The sequence below is a fragment of the Salmo salar genome, chromosome 10, assembly GCF_965601325.2.
Source record: "Salmo salar chromosome 10, fSalSal1, whole genome shotgun sequence".
Classification (NCBI taxonomy): Eukaryota; Metazoa; Chordata; class Actinopteri; order Salmoniformes; family Salmonidae; genus Salmo; species Salmo salar.
Window position 1 is genome coordinate 3,022,538 of NC_138300.1, and position 13,947 is coordinate 3,036,484.

At 42.5% G+C, this 13,947-nt stretch overlaps 1 protein-coding gene across 3 annotated transcripts in view; it reads left to right on the forward strand.

Moving 5' to 3' along the window:
• The first annotated feature begins 2,840 nt into the window (after positions 1 to 2,840).
• Positions 2,841 to 13,947, forward strand: part of LOC106592529 (protein Jade-3) — a 56,986-nt gene continuing 45,879 nt past the window's right edge. The window contains exons 1-3 of one of the 3 annotated variants that reach the window (XM_045687223.2): positions 2,842 to 3,049; positions 11,322 to 11,459; positions 13,523 to 13,581. The gene's annotated coding sequence lies outside the window, so the exon portion shown is untranslated. Of the gene's footprint in view, positions 3,050 to 11,321; positions 11,460 to 13,522; positions 13,582 to 13,947 lie in introns of all 3 variants that reach the window. The other 2 variants (XM_082956673.1, XM_045687222.2) reach the window with 2 other exon arrangements.

A 13,947-nucleotide genomic window follows, 5' to 3' on the forward strand; every position in this document is an offset into this window, starting at 1 on the left:
AAATGTGGAAAAAAGTAAAGGGGTCTGAATACATTCCAAAGGCACTGTGTACTTCCTAAATTGCACCCTATTCCCTTTCTAGTGCACTACTTTTGACCAGGGTAGTGCACTATAAAAGGACTATGGTGCCATTTGGGATGGACAATATATTGTAATATTTTGTATTTGTTGAAGGAATGATATGATTGGACTTTGTAAAAATGCTTCCTTTTTTGTATCTGCTTCTTTTGTAGAATCAAATGGAACATGTTTAATATATTTGTCAAAAGATGATAGATTTTATGTTCTGTGGTGTGTTTTATTTTAGATTTTAGTGTGGCGTCATTGTGGGAAATGTTCTTGTTATACCGTACAGACTTTCTGAGGGTAGTTGGCTGGCAATGACCATAACCAGGTATAGATAGTAAACAGATATAAAGTTGAAGTTGGAAGTTTACATACACCTTAACCAAATACATTTAAACAAAAATGTATCGCAATTCCTGACATTTAATCCTAGTAAAAATTCCCTGTCTTAGGTCAGTTAGGATCACCACTTTATTTTAAGAATGTGAAATGTCAGAATAATAGTAGAGAGATGTATTTATTTCAGCTTTTATTTCTTTCATCACATTCCCAGTGGGTCAGAAGTTTACATACACTCAATTAGTATTTGGTAGCATTGCCTTTAAATTGTTTAACTTGGGTCAAACGTGTCGGGTAGCCTTCCACAAGCTTCCCACAATAAGTTGGGTGAATTTTGGCCCATTCCTCCTGACAGAGCTGGTGTAACTGAGTCAGGTTTGTAGGCCTCCTTGCTCGCACACGCTTTTTCAGTTCTGTCCACAAGTTTTCTAAGGGACTGAGGTCAAGGCTTTGTGATGGCCACTCCAATACCTTGACTTTGTTGTCCTTAAGCCATTTTGCCACAACTTTGGAAGTATGCTTGGGGTCATTGTCCAATGGAAGACCCATTTGCGACCAAGCTTTAACTTCCTGACTGATGTCTTGAGATGTTGCTTCAATATATCCACATAATTTTCATTCCTCATGATGTCATCTATTTTGTGAAGTGCACCAGTCCCTCCTGCAGCAAAGCACCCCCACAACATGATGCTGCCACCCCCGTGCTTCACGGTTGGGATGGTGTTCTTTAGCTTGCAAGCTTCCCCCTTTTTTCTCCAAACATAACGATGGTCATTATGGCCAAACGGTTTTATTTTTGTTTCATCAGACCAGACATTTCTCTAAAAAGTACGATCTTTGTCCCCATGTGCAGTTGCAAACCGTAGTCTGGCTTTTTTATGGCGAGTTTGGAGCAGTGGCTTCTTCCTTGCTGAGCGGACTTTCAGGTTATGTCGATATAGACTGTTGATATAGATACTTTTGTACCTGTTTCCTCCAGCATCTTCGCAAGGTCCTTTGCTGTTATTCTGGTATTGATTTGCACTTTTCGCACCAAAATACGTTCATCTCTAGGGGACCGAACGGGTCTCCTTACTGAGCGGTATGACGGATAAGTGGTCCCATGGTGTTTATACTTGCGTACTATTGTTTGTACAGATGAACGTGGTAGTTTCAGGCGTTTGGAAATTGCTCCCAAGGATGAACCAGAATTGTGGAGGTCTAGAATTTTTTTTCTGAGGTCTTGGCTGATTTCTTTTGATTTTCCCATGATGTCAAGCAAAGAGGCACTGAGTTTGAAAGTAGGCCTTGAAATACATCCACAGGTACACCTCCCAATTGACTCCAAGCTGTTTAAAGGTACAGTCAACTTAGTGTATTTGATTTTGACCCCCCCCCCTTTGTTCAGGGACACATTATTCCATTTCTGTTAGTCACATGTCTGTGGAACTTGTTCAGTTTATGTCTGTTGTTGAATCTTGTTATGTTCATACAAATATTTACACTTGGTAAAGTTTGCTGAAAATAAACGCAGTTGACAGTGAGAGTAGGTTTATTTTTTTGCTTAGATTATATGTTAGTTGGCTGACAATGGCCATATCCAGGTGTAGCAAACAGATATACAACATGTAATCCACTTCAGACCTTCGTCCTTCACATCTTGATTAAACTTAATTGCAGAGAAATGTCAACAAACTAACATACACACATTTTTTTTGTGTGTCAGGATCAAATTATTGTTGACTGAAACGGATACGTACACTGAGTGGACAAAACATTAGGAACACCTTCCTACTATTGAGTTGCACCCCCCATCATTCATCGGGGCATCGACTCTACAAGGTGTCGAAAGCGTTTCCACAGGGATGCTGGGAACATGTTGACTCCAATGCTTCCCCACAGTTGTGTCAAGTTGTCTGGATGTCATTTGGGTGGTGCATCATTCTTGATGCACACAGGAAAAAACGATTGAGTGTGAAAAACCCAGCAGCGTTGCAATTCTTGAAACACTCATAATGGGGCGCCTGGCACCTACTACTATACCCTGTCCAAAGGCACTTAAATATTTTGTCTTGCCCGTTCACCCTCTGAACGGCACAGACACGTTCCCTGTCTCAAGGCTTAAAATTCCTTCTTTAACCGGTCTCCTCTCCTTCATCTACACTGATTGAATTGGATTTAACAAGTGAACATCAATAAGGGATCATATTTTTCACCTGGTCAGTTTATGTAAAAAGCAGATTTTCTTTATCTTTTGTATACTCAGTGTATTCCAAGTATTATATATTATCAACAAAAAAAATTAAGTGAGATATACAGTTCAATATATTTGACAGAATATCACCAGTATAGTTCAGTACAGTAGCGCAGAGACCGTATATATATATATATATATATATATATATATATATATATATAAATCCATGCCATTTTACAGTACAGTGTTGACCACACAGCCCCAAACCAGGCGGAGTGTACGACCCAGCGGACAGGATGGTACACTAGCCCTGTTCTGCCGTGATGAGGACAGGTTGCTGCTAACTGGGAAATACTCTCACCAAAAAATACCCTTTTACCCTGAGTCTGCGGTGTTTATATGTGAGGAACTGGGTGAAAGAAATCCCGAGTGTCAATAAGCTGCAGAATTGACCGCTGACCCCCCAAGGTAAGGTCGCTGCTTGCCCCGTGGTTCAGCCTAGGCTGTATGGCCTGCTAGCTCGCTAACTTCCTCTCTCATGCAGATATTTCACCCTCGTATGGCACAAATTATTCATGTGATACTCGGTCACATCGATACTCGAATGGAGTTTAAGGTGGGAATTTAATTTAGACATTGAGAAATGCCGCCGGGAGCTAAAATGAAGTGTTATTTTGGCATCGCCAGGGGCCGGAACGGTGCCGTGTTCCACGTCATGCAGCGAGGCCGGAGGTGTGCGACCAGGCCGCCGGTATTTAGTCCCAGTCTGGATGTGGGTTTTATCTATCTACCACTACAGAGGCAATATGCATGGTTTTAAAACATTTCTATTATGAATAACTGGTCTATCTACCACTACAGAGGCAATATGCATGGTTTTAAAACATTTATATTATGAATAACTGGTCTATCTACCACTACAGAGGTAATATGCATGGTTTTAAAACATTTAAATTATGAATAACTGGTCCAGCTACCACTACAGAGGTAATATGCATGGTTTTAAAACATTTCTATTATGAATAACTGGTCTATCTAACACTACAGAGGTAATATGCATGGTTTTAAAACATTTCTATTATGAATAACTGGTCTATCTAACACTACAGAGGTAATATGCATGGTTTTAAAACATTTTGACCAGTTATTCATAATATATCTACAACTACAGAGGCAATATGCATGGTTTTAAAACATTTCTATTATGAATAACTGGTCTTTCTACCACCACAGAGGTAATATGCATGGTTTTAAAACATTTCTATTATGAATAACTGGTCCAGCTACCACTACAGAGGCAATATGCATGGTTTTAAAACATTTCTATTATGAATAACTGGTCTATCTACCGCTACAGAGGTAATATGCATGGTTTTAAAACATTTCTATTATGAATAACTGGTCCAGCTACCACTACAGAGGCAATATGCATGGTTTTAAAACATTTCTATTATGAATAACTGGTCTATCTACCGCTACAGAGGTAATATGCATGGTTTTAAAACATTTATATTATGAATAACTGGTCCAGCTACCACTACAGAGGCAATATGCATGGTTTTAAAACATTTATATTATGAATAACTGGTCTATCTACCGCTACAGAGGTAATATGCATGGTTTTAAAACATTTATATTATGAATAACTGGTCCAGCTACCACTACAGAGGCAATATGCATGGTTTAAAAAAAATTATATTATGAGTTACAGGGGCTGGGGTTTGTTGATTTAGTTTTTATTTCCATTACTGTGATTCCATATGACTGTTTAGCTAGTTATATATCATATTGGGTTAGCCTGCGCTTAGACTTGTTAGTTGATGGTGAATAACGTAGTAATAAGTTAGACAACGCGTCCTGCCATAGTTATAAGAACCAAAAAAACACAATGGTTTATGCACTTTATTCTCATGAAAATAACTTTCCTTTTTTTGTAATTGACCGTAGTTTTAATCTATGGAACTGGAGTAGCAAAGATATTGATAACTAACCCAATATAGACCATAACTAGTCGTTTTCCATATCGGGCAGAGCCAAGCAGCAGCTAGTGAGATCCTACTGTCTTAATACTTCTGTTTGTCGTGGCTTTCCTTCTAAACAATGTCATTGTTTAAAACTTTAGCGTAGGGTAAAGTCTACAAAATGCAGTCCACTATGTTTGTTATAGATTCTAGTTTTGGAAACAGAAAACTGTATGGAGATTTAAAAAATAAATTAAAAACGGTTTAATCTATGAGGAGATTTGTAGCATAACGGCCATCTTGCTCCATCTTCTCCCACTGCCGACTGGACTTCCTCTCGGCACCATATTTGGTAGTGAGACCGGATGCATCACATTTATACATCCGGTGGAATATCTGGCTTATTGTTCTGTCTGTGGAAGTAGTTTCAGAGGACTTCTGGAGGAAACAAAATATTAAACTTCTTTAGGAAAACCTCCTAATGTTGTAAACAAACATCATTATGTTGTCGTCTAGTCACGAGTAATTTATTTTCCAAAGCTATGGCACACAATATTTTACATACAGCAGGTTTTTAAAGGACCAAAGAGTTTGGATTGCTTCATGTTTTCATTTTTTGCCATGGAAAATATATTGCGATTATTGGTATCATCCCGGCCCTACTAATGGTATACAGCTATGAGCAGAATTTACTTTTCCAGAGTTCCTTTAAAAACATATATTTTTGTATAGGTGTAGAATAGCAAAGGCTTGAGAAAGCCACATTCTCACAGGTGGTACTTCAGGTGTGGACCATAATAACAATATTTATTGTTGTCACGTTCTGACCAGTATGAGGGTTATTTTGTTAGTGTAGGCTGGTCAGGACGTGGCAGAGGGTATTTGGTTTATGTGGTTCGGGGTGTGTGTATTATGTAGAGGGTAGTTGATTTATGTATTTCGGGTTTTTTTGGTCACTGCTCTATGTTAGTCTATTTCTATGTTCTTTCTAGTTGGTCTGTTTCTATGTTTAGGTAATTGGGGTGTGGACTCTCAATTGAAGGCAGGTGTTGTCTAGTTGCCTTTGATTGAGAGTCCTATATATTAGGGTGTGTTGGTGTTTGTAATTTGTGGGAGGTTGTTTCTTGTTTTGCGTGTGTGAGCATGACAAGACTGTTTTGTTGTTCGTGAGTTCTTCTTTTGTTATTTTGGTGTTTTCTTGGTTTAAATAAATACAAGATGAGCATCCACATTCCTGCTGCGTTTTGGTCCTCCATTCCAGACAACAACCGTTACAATTGTGTAAAGGCAAACAGGTTTAAAGTAGGTTCTATGAAGAAAAAGAATAGAAATGTAGTGGTATGATTATGGAGGTGTGTTTGGGGTAGACCCATTGGCATATATTCGTCACCGAATGCATGTCCAATGTGTCTCTCCCAAACATGTCAACGCATCATAGGATGAGGAAACTTCTGTTAAATAAAATAGAATATATGGCGGAGATTAAACCTCTCCACGAACAGTAGGATTCGTAAATAGATTTTTTAAAATCTTTAAGTCATTTGAAAACGTAGTTAATCGACTTTCTATGAAGTGTCTTAAGTTGTAGGTAAACATTTTTTTTTTGTAACTTTGTTGAGAAAGTCAATCTTAGTTTTTATCTGTTGGAACGATTTTAAGAGTGTACTGAGTAAATAAAGGCTTACGGTCAGCAATTCTCTTCGTCTTCCAGTCCAGAAGTCCAATACTCCTTATTTGGGGGGGGGGGGGGGGGGGGATCTTGATTTAAGGGCAAACGGTGACCAGAGTGATACATCGTCTGAAATCTGCATGGTACCTCCTTGCATGTTTCCAAGTTAAGAGTGTATAATGTACTGTTATAATTGTCAGATAAGGCCTGGATCTTTTCAATGCTATTAATACATGGTAAGGAAGCTAATGCGCTTGGCTGACATGCTATTGATTCCATCCCAACCTAAATTGTGTGGCGTCTGTCTAGGCACCAACTAATCATGTGTGCAGACCAGTAATATAGTTGTAGTTTTGGCAAAGAGATCCCTGCTAAATCCTTAGGCTATATAGATTTCTTATTGTTCCAAATATATTTCGATTGCCATTCATTTTTTGACAAAAGGACTGAGATAGATGGCTAGGGGATATTTTGGAGTAGATCATTTAGCCCGATGAAGGATATTCATCCTGACTGGGTAACGGGCGTCGTATAGAGGGGACCAAGGCACAGCGTGTTCAGTGCTCATAACTGTATTTTAATGAAAACGAAACACTTTGACAAAAACAAACAAAACGACCAGCCAACAGTTCTGTCAGGTTACACAAACCAAGCAGAAAACAACTACCCCTCGAAAACCAAGTGCGAAAAAGGCTGCCTAAGTATGGCTTCCAATCAGAGACAACGATAGACAGCTGCTGCCTCTGATTGGAAACCATACCCGGCCAAAACATAGAAACACAAAAACAGAATGCCCACCCACCTATCACACCCTGACCTAACTAAACAGAGAAACAACAGCTCTCTTAGGTCAGGGCGTGACACTGACGACATTAACCCTGCCAAAAAAAGAGTTTGGTAGGGTAGACCAGTTAATCAGGTCCTGTTTAATCTCTGTTAGCAAAGGCATGGAGTAACACAAGTATTTTAAACCTGTTTCAGTCTTTTGGAATGGAGATAACGTTTCTAAGTTGATTGTGGAGGGGATGCCTGGTTACCTAATATGGCAACTGCTCTGCCTCCGACCGCAAGTCACTACAGAGGGGAGTGCGTACGGTCCAGTACATCACTGGGGCCAAGCTCCCTGCCATCCAGGACCTCTATACCAGGCAGTGTCAGAGGAAGGCCCTAAAAATGGTCAGACTCCAGCCACCCTAGTCATAGACTGTTCTCTCTGCTACTCCATGGCAAGCGGTACCGGAGCGCCAAGTCTAGGTCCAAGAGACTTCTAAACAGCTTCCATCCCCAAGCCATAAGACTCCCGAGCAGCTAATCAAATGGCTACCCAGACTCTGCATTGCCCCCCCCCTTCTACACTGCTGCTACTCTCTGCTGTTATCTATGCATAGCCACTTTATTAACTCTACCTACATGTACATATTACCTCAACTTGCCCCTGCACATTGACTCTGTACCGTAATACCCTGTATATAGCCTCCACATTGACTCTGTACTGGTACCTCCTGTATATAGTCTCCACATTGACTCTGTACCGTAATACCCTGTATATAGCCTCCACATTGACTCTGTACTGGTACCTCCTGTATATAGTCTCCACATTGACTCTGTACCGTAATACCCTGTATATAGTCTCCACATTGACTCTGTACCAGTAACCCCTGTATATAGCCTCCACATTGACTCTGTAGTGGTACCTCCTGTATATAGTCTCCACATTGACTCTGTACCGTAATACCCTGTATATAGCCTCCACATTGACTCTGTACCGTAATACCCTGTATATAGTCTCCACATTGACTCTGTACCAGTAACCCCTGTATATAGCCTCCACATTGACTCTGTACCGTAATACCCTGTATATAGCCTCCACATTGACTCTGTACCAGTACCCCCTGTATATAGCCTCCACATTGACTCTGTACTGGTACCTCCTGTATATAGTCTCCACATTGACTCTGTACCGTAATACCCTGTATATAGCCTCCACATTGACTCTGTACCGTAATACCCTGTATATAGTCTCCACATTGACTCTGTACCAGTAACCTCTGTATATAGCCTCCACATTGACTCTGTAGTGGTACCTCCTGTATATAGTCTCCACATTGACTCTGTACCGTAATACCCTGTATATAGCCTCCACATTGACTCTGTACCGTAATACCCTGTATATAGTCTCCACATTGACTCTGTACCAGTAACCCCTGTATATAGCCTCCACATTGACTCTGTACCGTAATACCCTGTATATAGCCTCCACATTGACTCTGTACCAGTACCCCCTGTATATAGCCTCCACATTGACTCTGTACCGTAATACCCTGTATATAGCCTCCACATTGACTCTGTACCGGTACCCCCCTGTATATAGCCTCCACATTGACTCTGTACCGGTACCCCCTGTATATAGCCTTCGCATTGACTCTGTACCGTAATACCCTGTATATAGCCTCCACATTGACTCTGTACCGTAACACCCTGTATATAGCCTCCACATTGATTCTGTACCGTAATACCCTGTATATAGCCTCCACATTGACTCTGTACCGTTACATTTACGTCATTTAGCAGACGCTCTTATCCAGAGCGACTTACAAATTGGTGCATTCACCTTATGATATCCAGTGGAACAACCACTTTACAATAGTACATCTATCGGTAATACCCTGTATATAGCCTCCACATTGACTCTGTACCGGTACCCCCTGTATATAGCCTCCTCATTGACTCTGTACCGTAATACCCTGTATATAGTCTCCACATTGACTCTGTACCGGTAACCCCTGTATATAGCCTCCACATTAACTCTGTACTGGTACGCCCTGTATATAGCCTCCACATTGACTCTGTACCGGTACCCCCTGTATATAGCCTCCACATTGACTCTGTACCGGTACCCCCTGTATATAGCCTCCACATTGACTCTGTACCGGTACCCCCTGTATATAGCCTCCACATTGACTCTGTACTGTAATACCCTGTATATAGCCTCCACATTGACTCTGTACCGGTACCCCCCTGTATATAGCCTCCACATTGACTCTGTACCGGTACCCCCCTGTATATAGCCTCCACATTGACTCTGTATCATAACACCCTGTATATAGCCTCCACGTTGACTCTGTACCGTAAAACCCTGTATATAGTCTCCACATTGACTCTGTACCGGTAACCCCTGTATATAGCCTCGCTATTGTTATTTTACTGCTGCTCATTCATTATTTGTTACCGTAAAAAAAAAAAAGAAGAAATACAATTATTTTTCTTAACGGCATTGTTGGTAAAGGGCTTTTTAAGTAAGCATTTTACTGTAAGGTCTACAACTGTTGTATTCGGGCACTTGTGACAAATAAAATTAGATTTGATATTCAAAGGTAAAGCCATGGATTTATCCAAGTTAATTTTGTACTCTGACAGGTTACCATATTCAGATATAATGTCTATTACTGCAGTGACAGAGGGCTCTGGTTTAAACGTATAAAAGCACATTATCAGTAAATAGTGAAATTCTGTGCTCTTCCTCACCTTTTTGAAATCGGACAGTGTGGTTAGATTAACGAGAGTCTTGTCTTTAAAATGGTGTAAAATAGTCATATGTTTGAGAAATTGAAGTAATAGCATTTCTAAGGTATTTGAATAACGCGCCACGGGATTCCACTGGCTGTTACGTAGGTGGACGAAATCGTCCCACTGGCCCTAGAGAAGTTAAAGACAAGACTCTCGTTAATCTAACCACACTGTCCGATTTCAAAAAAGCTTTACAACGAAAGCAAAACATTAGATTATGTCATCAGAGTACCCAGCCAGAAATAATCAGACACCCATTTTTCAAGCTAGCATATAATGTCACAAAAACCAAAACCACAGCTAAATGCAGCACTAACCTTTGATGATCTTCATCAGATGACACTCCTAGGACATTATGTTATACAATACATGCATGTTTTGTTCAATCAAGTTCATATTTATATCAAAAAACAGCTTTTTACATTAGCATGTGACTAGCATGTGACTAGCATTCCCACCGAACACTTCCGGTGAATTTACTAAATTACTCACGATAAACGTTCACAAAAAACAGAACAAATATTTTAAGAATTATAGATACAGAACTCCTTTATGCAATCGCTATGTCCGATTTTAAAATAGCTTTTCGGTGAAAGCACATTTTGCAATATTCCGAGTAGATAGCCCGGCCATCACAGGCTAGCTATTTTGACACCCACCAAGTTTGGTACTCTCCAAACTCAGATTTACTATAAGAAAAATTGGATTACCTTTGCTGTTCTTTGTCAGAATGCACTCCCAGGACTTCTACTTCAATAACAAATGTTGGTTTGGTTCCAAATAATCCATAGTTATATCCAAATAGCGGCGTTTTGTTCGTGCGTTCAAGACACTATCCGATGGGTAAAGAAGGGTGACGCGCCCGGCGCGTTTCGTGACCAAAAATGTCAAAATATTCCATTACCGTACTTCGAAGCATGTCACACGCTGTTTAAAATCATTTTTTATGCGATTTTTCTCCTAAAAAAGCGATAATATTCCGACCGGGATACCCTGTTTTCGTTCAAAGACTGAAAATGTAAACATGGGGTCGTCTCGTGCACGTGCGCACCAGTCTCATTGTTCTCAGATCGACCACTTACCAAATGCGCTACTGTTTTTCAGCCAGAGACTGGAGAGTCATCATTCAACGTTCTGCCGCCTTCTGAGAGCCTATGGGAGCCGTAGAAAATGTCACGTTACAGCAGAGATCTTTTGTTTTGGATAGAGATGATCAAGAAGGCCAAGAAATGATCAGAGAGGGCTATTCCTGTTTGGAATCTTCTCAGGTTTTGGCCTGCCATATGAGTTCTGTTATACTCACTGACACCATTCAAACAGTTTTAGAAACTTTAGGGTGTTTTCTATCCAAATCAAACAATTATATGCATATTCTAGTTACTGGGCAGGAGTAGTAACCAGATTAAATCGGGTACGTTTTTTATCCGGCCGTGCAAATACTGCCCCCTATCCCCAACAGGTTAACTGCCGCTGATGGGTCAGAATAAAGTAATTTTACTAAATTAATAAAATGGGTACTGAGATTTTCTTTTTGGTCTGGAAGTAATGTAGGCGGACCAACATTGCTTTGGGAGGGTGACCGGGCTGTTATTTTGCCGCTAGTGAACGAAGCGCCCTATCGATGACTGGGGGCCTGTCACACGTCTCTCCGCCGTTGACGTCTTGCAGGAAAGAGGACTAGGTAGGATTGCGCCCTTCCGTCCCTTCTGGGATTCCGACCACACATATAGTACCAGTCAAAGTTTGGACACACCTACTCATTCAAGGGTTTTTCTTTATTTTCACTGTTTTCTACATTGTAGCATAATAGTGAAGACATCAAACTGTGAATTAACACATTTAGTAACCAAAATGGCGTATCGCTGCAGAATGCTGTGGTAGCCATGCTGGTTAGGTGTACCTTGACTTCTAAATAAATCGCTGACAGTGTCACCAGCAAAGTACCATCACACCTCCTCCTCCATGCTTCACGGTGGGAACCACACATGCAGAGATCATCCGTTCACCTACTCTGCGTCTCACAAAGACACAGCGTTTGGAACCAAAAATCTCAAATTTGGACTCATCAGACCAAAGGACAGATTTCCACTGGTCTAATATCCATTGCTCGTATTTGTTGGCCCAAGCAAGTCTCTTCTTCTTATTGGTGTCCTTTAGTAGTGTCCCTCCCAGCCCCCTTCCAGCAGGATCATATTGTCTAGTGGTCCCAGCCCCCTACCAGCAGGATCGTATTGTCTAGTGGTCCCAGCCCCCTACCAGATGGATCGTATTGTCTAGTGGTCCCACCCCCCTACCAGATGGATCGTATTGTCTAGTGGTCCCAGCCCCCTACCAGCAGGATCGTATTGTCTAGTGGTCCCAGCCCCCTACCAGCAGGATCGTATTGTCTAGTGGTCCCACCCCCCTACCAGATGGATCGTATTGTCTAGTGGTCCCAGCCCCCTACCAGCAGGATCGTATTGTCTAGTGGTCCCAGCCCCCTACCAGATGGATCGTATTGTCTAGTGGTCCCACCCCCCTACCAGATGGATCATATTGTCTAGTGGTCCCAGCCCCCTACCAGCAGGATCGTATTGTCTAGTGGTCCCAGCCCCCTACCAGCAGGATCGTATTGTCTAGTGGTACCAGCCCCCTACCAGATGGATCATATTGTCTAGTGGTCCCAGCCCCCTACCAGATGGATCATATTGTCTAGTGGTCCCAGCCCCCCTACCAGCAGGATCATATTGTCTAGTGGTCCCAGCCCCCTACCAGCAGGATCGTATTGTCTAGTGGTCCCAGCCCCCTACCAGCAGGATCGTATTGTCTAGTGGTACCAGCCCCCTACCAGATGGATCATATTGTCTAGTGGTCCCAGCCCCCTACCAGATGGATCATATTGTCTAGTGGTCCCAGCCCCCCTACCAGCAGGATCATATTGTCTAGTGGTCCCAGCCCCCTACCAGATGGATCGTATTGTCTAGTGGTCCCACCCCCCTACCAGATGGATCGTATTGTCTAGTGGTCCCAGCCCCCTACAAGATGGATCGTATTGTCTAGTGGTCCCACCCCCCTACCAGATGGATCATATTGTCTAGTGGTCCCAGCCCCCTACCAGATGGATCATATTTTCTAGTGGTCCCAGCGCCCTACCAGATGGATCGTATTGTCTAGTGGTCCCAGCCCCCTACCAGATGGATCATATTGTCTAGTGGTCACAGCCCCCTACCAGATGGATCATATTGTCTAGTGGTCCCACCCCCCTACCAGATGGATCGTATTGTCTAGTGGTCCCAGCCCCCTACCAGATGGATCATATTGTCTAGTGGTCACAGCCCCCTACCAGATGGATCATATTATCTAGTGGTCCCAACCCCCTACCAGATGGATCATATTGTCTAGTGGTCCCAGCCCCCTACCAGATGGATCATATATAATATACATATATATTGACAGGGTTCTCCTATTGACAGGGTTCTCCTACCCACAGCTAATGACAGGGTTCTCCTACCCACAGCTATTGACAGGGTTCTCCTACCCACAGCTATTGACAGGGTTCTCCTACCCACAGCTATTGACAGGGTTCTCCTACCCACCGCTATTGACAGGGTTCTCCTACCCACAGCTATTGACAGGGTTCTCCTACCCACAGCTGTTGACAGGGTTCTCCTATTGACAGGGTTCTCCTATTGACAGGGTTCTCCTACCCACAGCTATTCCATCTATGGACTCATAATGACATGAACTGTTGTAATCTGTCTACAGGGATGAGAGGAGTTTGGTTGGAGTGCTCCAGAGGACGACTTTGTGACGTGACATTTATGGTGAGTTGTCTCCGTGCTGCTTCCTGATGTGTCGTAATTGTCTCTGGCCCCCTCCCAGTTAAGGGGGAGTGATGAGCTCTACAGCAGAGAGTCTCTGGCCCCCTCCCAGTTAAGGGGGAGTGATGAGCTCTACAGCGAGAGTCTCTGTCCCCCTCCCAGTTAGGGGGAGTGATGAGCTCTACAGCAGAGAGTCTCTGGCCCCCTCCCAGTTAGGGGGAGTGATGAGCTCTACAGCAGAGAGTCTCTGGCCCCCTCCCAGTTAGGGGGAGTGATGAGCTCTACAGCAGAGAGTCTCTGGCCCCCTCCCATTTAGGGGGAGTGATGAGCTCTACAGCAGAGAGTCTCTGGCCCCCTCCCAGTTAGGGG